At 36.8% G+C, this 8,575-nt stretch overlaps 1 non-coding gene across 1 annotated transcript; it reads right to left on the minus strand.

Moving 5' to 3' along the window:
- Positions 1 to 990: 990 nt before the first annotated feature.
- On the minus strand, positions 991 to 1,097 carry LOC138837166 (U6 spliceosomal RNA). Its single transcript, XR_011375209.1, has one exon. It is a non-coding gene; the product is annotated as a U6 spliceosomal RNA (small nuclear RNA).
- Between the last annotated feature and the right edge of the window lie 7,478 nt (positions 1,098 to 8,575).

Below are 8,575 nucleotides of genomic sequence, written 5' to 3' on the forward strand. Positions count from 1 at the left end.
GTGAAGTTCGTTTTCAACATAACGACTTGTACTTCTCATTGTTGCCAATGGGTCCACCTGTAAAAATAATTGTACAGAGGTGTCATATTTATATGAGCAAATAATGAGTACATTTCTTAACAAGCATTGTTACCTCTACCTTTCTTTTTCTTCCACCATCCTTTCCCTCCCACCTCCAGAAATACACTCCCCTCCCCCTTCCCCTGCCTAAAGTGTAAAGTTCATTTTTCAACATAGTGTTTTGTGCATCTCAACCTGTATCCATATTTAAGAATTTTGTATTTCCCTTTTCCCTCCCCAAATTAGAGAAACATATACACAGGATGTAGGCGCACCAACTTCAAGTACAGTGAAAACAGGGGTTAGAGCGTAGGGAAGGAACATATAAAGGAACAAAAGAAATCACATCACACATTATAAGTATCTTAGAAACAATAGCAAGAAACAAAAAAACCACTTGTCTGGTTCATTTCCTGTAATATCATCTTATCTGATATGCACATAGCTTCTGATCTATTCCGCTTATCCCAGACATATATTAGCTGTTGAAAATAAGGGAAACCATTGGACCTACGTTTCTTTTGACTTGGCTTACTTCACTTAATAATTTTTTTTCCAAGTCTTTCCAATTCTTAACAAATTGGGCGATGTCATTCTTTCTCATGGAGGCATAGAATTTCATTGTGTATATATACCACATTTTCATGATCCATTCATCTTCTGTGGGCCATCAGGGTGGGCTCCATATCTTAGCTATTGTAAATAATGCTGCAGTAAACATAGTTGTTCTGGGAGTTTTAGTATGGTCTTCTTTGTGATCATTTGGGTAAATCCCCAAAAGTGTGATTGCTGGGTCATAGGGGAGCTTTATATGGAGTCTTTTGATGAGCCTCCATACTGCTTTCCAAAGTGGTTGAACAAGTTAACACTCCCACCAAGAATCTAGTAAGGTTCCCTTGTGGCCACATCCTTTCCAGCATCTTTAGTTGTAAAAATATGGAATGATTCAAGAATTTGCATATCAACCTCGCACAGGGGCCATGTTAATCTACTCTGTACTGCTCCAATGTTAGTGTATGTGCTGCTGAATTGAGCACAGAGCATTTTTTATATATAAAGTGTAATTGATTTTCTTGAACTAGACAATTCAAAGAAAAGTAAGTTTTGAAGAATTCTCGTGAAATTTTAAAACCATGTACTTCTTACATAAGCACACATTTAAGAATAGCCAAGATTGACATGTCAAAAACAAAATAATCCCAGATATTGTTGTTCAAGAGATGTGTAGGATCGGGGGAGAGGGGTAGAATTGGTTGGGGGGGCGGAAGAAGGCTGGGAAGGGATGTGAAGGGTAAACAAAGGAGGAGGCTGCAATGCTTCATAAGAAATGTACTTACTCATTATCTTGCCCATGTAAATGTAACCCCTCTGTACAGTATGTTCACAAAAAATAAAAATAAAAAAGAGATGTGTAGGAGGACGAATTCAATTATTCTGTATAAGGCACCTGTCATAATGAACACGGCGGCAAGTGTTAAGGTTTTTTAAAAGTTGTAATGTTTTAAATATATTTAATTTTGGGAATTTGCTTATGTAGGCCAAAATTAGGACTGTTTTTCAGGTCATACAACTTTTCTATAAATATTTAAGATTTATGGTAGCAGACATATGCTACTAAATAGTACATTTCAGAGTTTATAAAAACATTACTAATGAGATGTTGCAAAGTCTTAGTGTAAAGAAGCAGTGTGAAGAGTTAAGACTTTGTTAACTGCACAGTTTCTCTTAAAACTTTAGGGCTTCCTTACTTTATATATTAGTGAGGAACAAATGATGATATAAACCATATACATATACATATACAAATGATGAGATGAGTCATAAAAAGCAAACTTAGTGGGTAACTTTAAAAACTACACATAGCCTATAAAACTCTTGCTGAACATCATAATCTTATTCAGTGTTAAATGTACAGGAATGTGAGAATAGTAAAATCAAATATGTAAGTACACTTCAAATACTGAAAACACTGGTAATTCTTTGGTATTTTATTTTATTAATCATTAATATTTAGTTATTGTGTTTCTTTATTTGTAGTATTGTTTCCCTTGTAATATAGTAAAAGCTTTTGTTATTCATCATCAGGAGGTACTTTGAGAAGGTTACTGGGATGGCCAAACCATTTTTTATAGTTGCATGTGAATTTACAAAAAGCAAAATTAAGAACAAAATATTGATTAAAAATTATCAAGTACAGTCAGAATCAGGAGGGATGATAAATGTCCACACTTAAAATCTTAGCCCTAGGCTGAAGCAGTGATATTACAGAGTTGAGGTCACAAAAGTGAGAGACTGGGTTTTGTTTTGTTTTTTACTTTGATTTTGTTGGCCATGGGGTTGAACTATGGGGCCTGGTTGCTGTACCTCAGCTCAAGGCTAGTGCCACCACTTGAGCCACAGAAACACTTCCGTCTTTTTCTACTTATGTGATGCTGAGGAATCAAACCTAGGGCCTCATGCATGCAAGGCAGGCACTCTACAACAGCCACCGTCCCAGCTCCTGATAGACTGGGTTTTAAAGATTCATCTAAACAACATTTTCTTTCTGCTTTGGGTTATATAATGAAATATATGAATATCTTTTCATATTTTTGTGTATTGTTATACTTCTAAATTTATACTAACCCCAGCCACTTTATTCTTTTCAAAGTCATGAAATATCTCTGAGAGTTTGCTAATGTGAAATTGTGTTAGCATTTTTAATTACTTCTGAGTCATTTTTAATTTTTATTAAAATCATTTTATATTTTGGGTTCAGGGATTATCATACATCAAATACCTTCAAATGTACATGTAGAGTCTAAAGATAACAGTATGAATATTCTCATACAGCTCTTTTTTATCTGTTATACACTTTCAGTGTCATATTTCTCCCTCTTTCACACTCTCTCATTTCCTCTCTTTCTCTTTCATGCTCTATGTCTGCTGCATAGAATTTCTGCTGGTCTACTATTATCTTTGAGGATCCACTGGTTTGTGGGAACATGATGGGGACTAACATTTTCCCTTGCATTCTTTAAGAATTATGAGTGACGTGATATTATTCTTTGACATTTTAAATGGCAAAACAACAGGTCTAGGAATTCCTTTTCACGTTTACTACTATTACAAATTTCATCTTATAAGAATCATTTGGATGGATATGATATTTTAACTTGGGCTGGGAAAGTGGCTCAGTGGTAGAGCGCTTGCCTTGCATGCATGAGGCCCTGGGTTCGATTCCTCAGCAGCACATAAGCAAAAAGAAATAAATCCAGAAGTGGCGCTGTGGCTCAAGTGGTAGTGCACTAGCCTTGAGATGAAGAGCTGAGGGACAGTTCCCAGGCCCAGACTTCAGGCACCAAGACTGGACCCCTCTCCCCAAAAAAGGTATTTTAACCTGTGAACTAAAAGTTCTTTTTCTTTCACAAACAACCTTTGTCTTTGATTTTCTGTTTGTAACTACATGTAATGAAAATAAAGCTCTCCTATGGAAAATAGACCGAAGTTGTTCACAGGGATGAAAAAGAAGGTAATGGTGGAAGTGAGTACAATAGAGCACAGGTCCTCAGAGCAGTTTATAATGAACACTTTGTGAGAATGACAATGTTCTGGGAACTATAGATTAAGTCACTGAACAAAGATATATATGCATATATATTTGTATATGTATATTTATTTATATATGCATATATGTGTATATGCCCTTATATTGTACACATATATGTTACTATACACACAAATTCACATATACTTATGCACATGTATACATGCATACATGGAGAAAGAAACATAATTACAGCCAACGCAAGTTTCATTAGTTGCTGAAAATGCCTTAGGTGGAATGCTTGGAACAAAATATGTTCAAGATGTATTTGTCTCTAAGAGTTCTTTTACCACTCCTCTTATCTCTTAAAACTGGTAGGTTTTGACAGATTGGACTTGCAAAATGCAGTATATGTGATAGCAAGTTACTCGGAAATATCAGTATGTAAAGATCATATGGTGTCTCCCTGATCCCCAAGGAATGCTTGCTCTTATACACACTCTCAACAACCAAAGTAGCAGGAGAATATCATGGTAAAGAATAAAATTATAAGCCTTTAACTGGCATCCTTCTTTGAACTCTTTTCCAACAGCCAGCATCAATTCCTAAGCAGATTAGTGAGTCCAGATAAAACTGGACCTCAGGTCAACAGGTAACCAATTCATGTGAAAATTCCTATGAGAGAAATGCTGACTGAGGTCTTGCTGATTTTCTGGCCAAGAAAATAAGAAACGAAGAGATTATTTTTAATATATTAAAGTTTGAGAATAATTTGTAACCTGTCAATAAATGTGTAGAACACAACTAAACCAACTGACAAAAAAGGTGTCCATTTCATTTATATGGTCTTGGACTTGGTGACTGATTTTACTTGTGTCTACACAAGTAGAATCAGCATAAATCAAGCCAGCATTTCTTCATTTAATATACAAAGATAGGATTCAGGTTGACCCATTGTAATAATGAGAATAATAATGTAGTAATAAGACACTTTATCAGAGAGTGGGTGGAGGGATGAGTTGAGGAGGTGTGAAGAGAAGGGATGGTACGGGAAAAAAAGGATGAGGTAAAAATGCTCAATAAGAAATGGACTCATGCCAGGTGCCGGTGGCTCATGCCTGTAATCCTAACTACTCAGGAGGCGGAGGTGTGAGGATTGTGGTTCAAAGCCAGCCAGGGAAGGAAAGTCCGTAAACTCTTATCTCCTATAAACCACCAGAGAACCGGAATTGGCACTGTAACTCAAGTGGTAGAGCGAGAGCCTTGAGCTGAAGAGTTGAGGGACCGTGCTCAGGCCTAGAGTTCAAGCCCATTACCAATAGTAAAAAAAATTTGTACTCATTACCTTACTTATGTAATTGTAACCACTCTGTACAGTATCTTTACAATATAAATATCTATCTATCTATCTATATATGTATATATATTATAAAGATGCAAGGAAAACTTTTGTACTTATAGGAAGTTGTATTTGTCACTCAATATCAGTAAGGTATTGGTTTTAGGACCACAGGCATATTAAAACATCAGATACTCAACTACTCTACATGAACACAGTATATTGTTTACATTAGAATCTGCCCACAACCTAGTGCAGTGTAATTGCTATGAAAATTTGTACTACATTCTATGTTTGTAATAAAAAATAAAAGTATATGCACTGTCAACAGATACAAATTTTTTCAGATAATTTTTGTCTGCATTTTGTGGATGGAATTGGAAGCACAAATTTCATCAGCAAGACTGGTCTGCAAAATATAACAAAAAGCAGACACAGTATCATTGAATAGTACTGAACTCCAAGGAGAAGTACTTGAATTGAGACATTATCAGAAAGTGTAAGCATGCAAGTACTTTTTAGAAATAGAGCTGCTAGATTTCTCATGGAGAGCTTTCATAACACTTTGTGAAACACAAGCCACAACCTCACTGAAGAGTAAAAGGTTTTCCCGCACCTTTCTGTCATGTCTATATACACAATGGAATTCTATACCTCCATCAGAAAGAATGACATTTCCCCATTTGTTAGGAAATGGAAACTCTTGGAAAAAATTATATTAAGTGAAGTAAGCCAAGCCCAAATACACAAAGGTCCCATGGTTCCCCTTATTTGCAATATCTAGTATATGTATGAGTCAAGCAGGAAAAGTCAGATAATGTGATGTTAGGAAAAAGAATCCTTAGATACGTATTTAATTGTTTTTCTTTCATTTATAAGATTATTTCTTTGTAGCTTTGTATGTCCCTCCCCCACAGTATAACCACTTCTTTCGCTATACTTGATGTCGGTATAATTTGTGGAGGAGATGGGGAAAAACAAGTCGTGGACGGGGATCAAGGAAGATGGCGGAGGCGAAGCTGGAGGCATAACAGGGACGAAAGAGCCAGACGTGGAGGGCAAGCGGATTCTACTCAACACCAGCAAGAACCGACAAGGAGCAGACATCTTCATCCTGCAGTTCACAGACCAGAGACGACCCAGGAACCAAGACTCAGCGTGAGTAGAAGCCTGGCTTCCTCACTCCTTCTCAGGGAGCAGAGGAGGGAAGGCCACCCCACCCCCCCAGTACCGGAGATCTCCATCTTGGATACCAACAAAGCTCAGCAGAGCTGCTAGCTCCAACTCAGGCCTTAGAAGAAAACTAGGGTCATTTAATAGGTCACAATAACTTAATGGCTGCGTGACCTGCCAGACTCAGCTCTACTCAGGGAAAAGGCACCCAGTTCGGGCGCCAGCCCTAGGAGTGGCTTTCTTCATCGGGTAATCAGAGCCAGAGGCTGCCCCTCCATTTAGCAGCCTCAACAATCAACTGAAATTCACTAAACAGAAACCCTGAGAGTGGCTCTAGGCCGGGATCTGTGAGTTTCTCACAAACTAGGCCCCGGAAAAAGCTACTGTTTGCTGAAAGGTCTCAACCCTACCCAGAACATAGCCTCATGACAGCATCTCCAAACTTGAGGAAAAAGCCATCTCCCTCTTTTGTGATACTCAAAGCCCACCCACCTCCCCTTGAACTAACTTGGGAGGAGGATCGAAAAATCCTGGGTATAGCAGAGCATTTTTCTGCCTGTCCAAACAAACTGACTTAAGAAACCAACCAAGCCCGAGGACCACAAGCAGACCAGAGACTCCAATCAGAGGCTGATTACAGGCACAAGGGAGATACAGGATTTTTCTGAACCCTCCTCCAAAAAATCAAAGAACTTTTTTTTTCCTCTTCTTTTTTTTTATATAACTTTTACAAAAAAAATTTTTCTTTTCTAAAATTTTTTTAATTTTAAATTTTGACCTTTTTGAAAAAAATTGTTTTCTAGTAACTTTTTTCCCCTTATAATCTTTATTTTAGGGATACATATGTGTGTGCATTTTTCTTTGTTTTTTTTTTCCTTCTTTTAAAAAAATATTCTTTTTGTTTTTGCTTAGCTAGACTGAACTTCTGATCTTTTTTTTTCTTTCTTCCTTATCCTTCTCACCTTTTCATCTTTTTTGTTCTTCTTTATGGGACTTAATTGTTGTTCTGCACATCCTCAGATAAACCCATATTTGACTATTAGACCCTATCCCCCATTGTGTACACACTTAATCCACAAATTTATTACTCAATACAAAACTTCTGAGACTTAAATTCCTTAATAGCAGTACTACCTCTTTTTACCTATATAATACTTTAAGTATTTTTATTTTTAAGTTTTTCACATCACGTATATATCCCTCCCCTTCTCTCAATATATTCACGTTCTTTGAATAGATTGTTCTTGAATCTGCATATTATTAACTTTTATTTTTCTATTTTTTCTGGGGTCCTTTTTCCCCTTTCCGTTCTTCTTGTTTTCTCTCTCTCTACTTTCATCCTATCTAACCTATTTCCTGCTTTGAGACTAGGACTTAGTTAAGTTAACTCTCCCTGTACCTTCACACATCACTCTATTCCTATTTTTTACCCACATCTCCCCCTAACCTAATAATTTCTGGTTTACCAAATTATTCTTTGCGGTTCGTAGACCATTAATATATAGTTGTTTTATGTTGAATAGAGGTATCTGTTGAACTAGATTTTATCTGCAGACTATTGATTGTGCAAATTCAGACTTTGGTTGATGCTTGCCTTAAGTTAGTGTTCTAGCACAAAACTGGTGTTACTTTCATCCCAAATGGGCAGAGTAAGCTGGAAAACCACAAGAAAAATGGTAAGTCAGGGTAACTCCACTCCCATTCATGATAATCAGGGGACAGAACAGATAATGAATAATCCAGAGGAGAGTTCCCAAATAGCTCTACAAACACTTCTGGCAAACATGATAAATGAAAAGATTGAAAATATACAATGAATTTTGTATGAGCGTGATAGGAAGAGAGAGGAGACAATCCAAAGATTTATACAGGAATATCATGAGCGTGAGGAAGCTACTCAAAAACTGATACAGGATTTGCATGAGCAGCTTGAGAATACTCAAAGAGAAAGGCAGGAATGGCCTGAAGAGCATGAGAACACTCAAAGAGAACTACAAGAATGGCATGAACGGGAGGAAGCTAAGCAAAGAGTAATACAGGAATTGAGAGAGCAAGATGAGAATACACAAAGATCACTAAAGGCATTCATGGAATCCATTAACAAAGAGCTGAAGTAAGTCAGAGAAACCACAAAGGGAATCCTGAATGGAAACCAACAGAAGGAATGGGAGTCCAAGGAAGCCATAACCAATCAACTAAGTGATTTGAGAATAAACATTGAACACCAAATTAAAGAAGTAAAGAAGTCCATACAAGATATAATACAAAGCTTCAACAAAGAATTTGAAGCCATCAAAGCTGACCAATTAGAAAGAAAAGAAATAAAAAACGAAGTAGAATGTCTTGACAGCAGGTTAGACCATGCAGAAGATTGAATCTTGGGGATGAAAGATAACCTAGATATTATAGATAAAGAACATACAACCATCCAAGACAAGTCAAAGAAATATGATAGATCTATCCAACACTTGGAAGAC

Source organism: Dipodomys merriami, unplaced genomic scaffold, assembly GCF_024711535.1.
Source record: "Dipodomys merriami isolate MVZ:Mamm:240054 unplaced genomic scaffold, mDipMer1.0.p SCAF_264, whole genome shotgun sequence".
Classification (NCBI taxonomy): Eukaryota; Metazoa; Chordata; class Mammalia; order Rodentia; family Heteromyidae; genus Dipodomys; species Dipodomys merriami.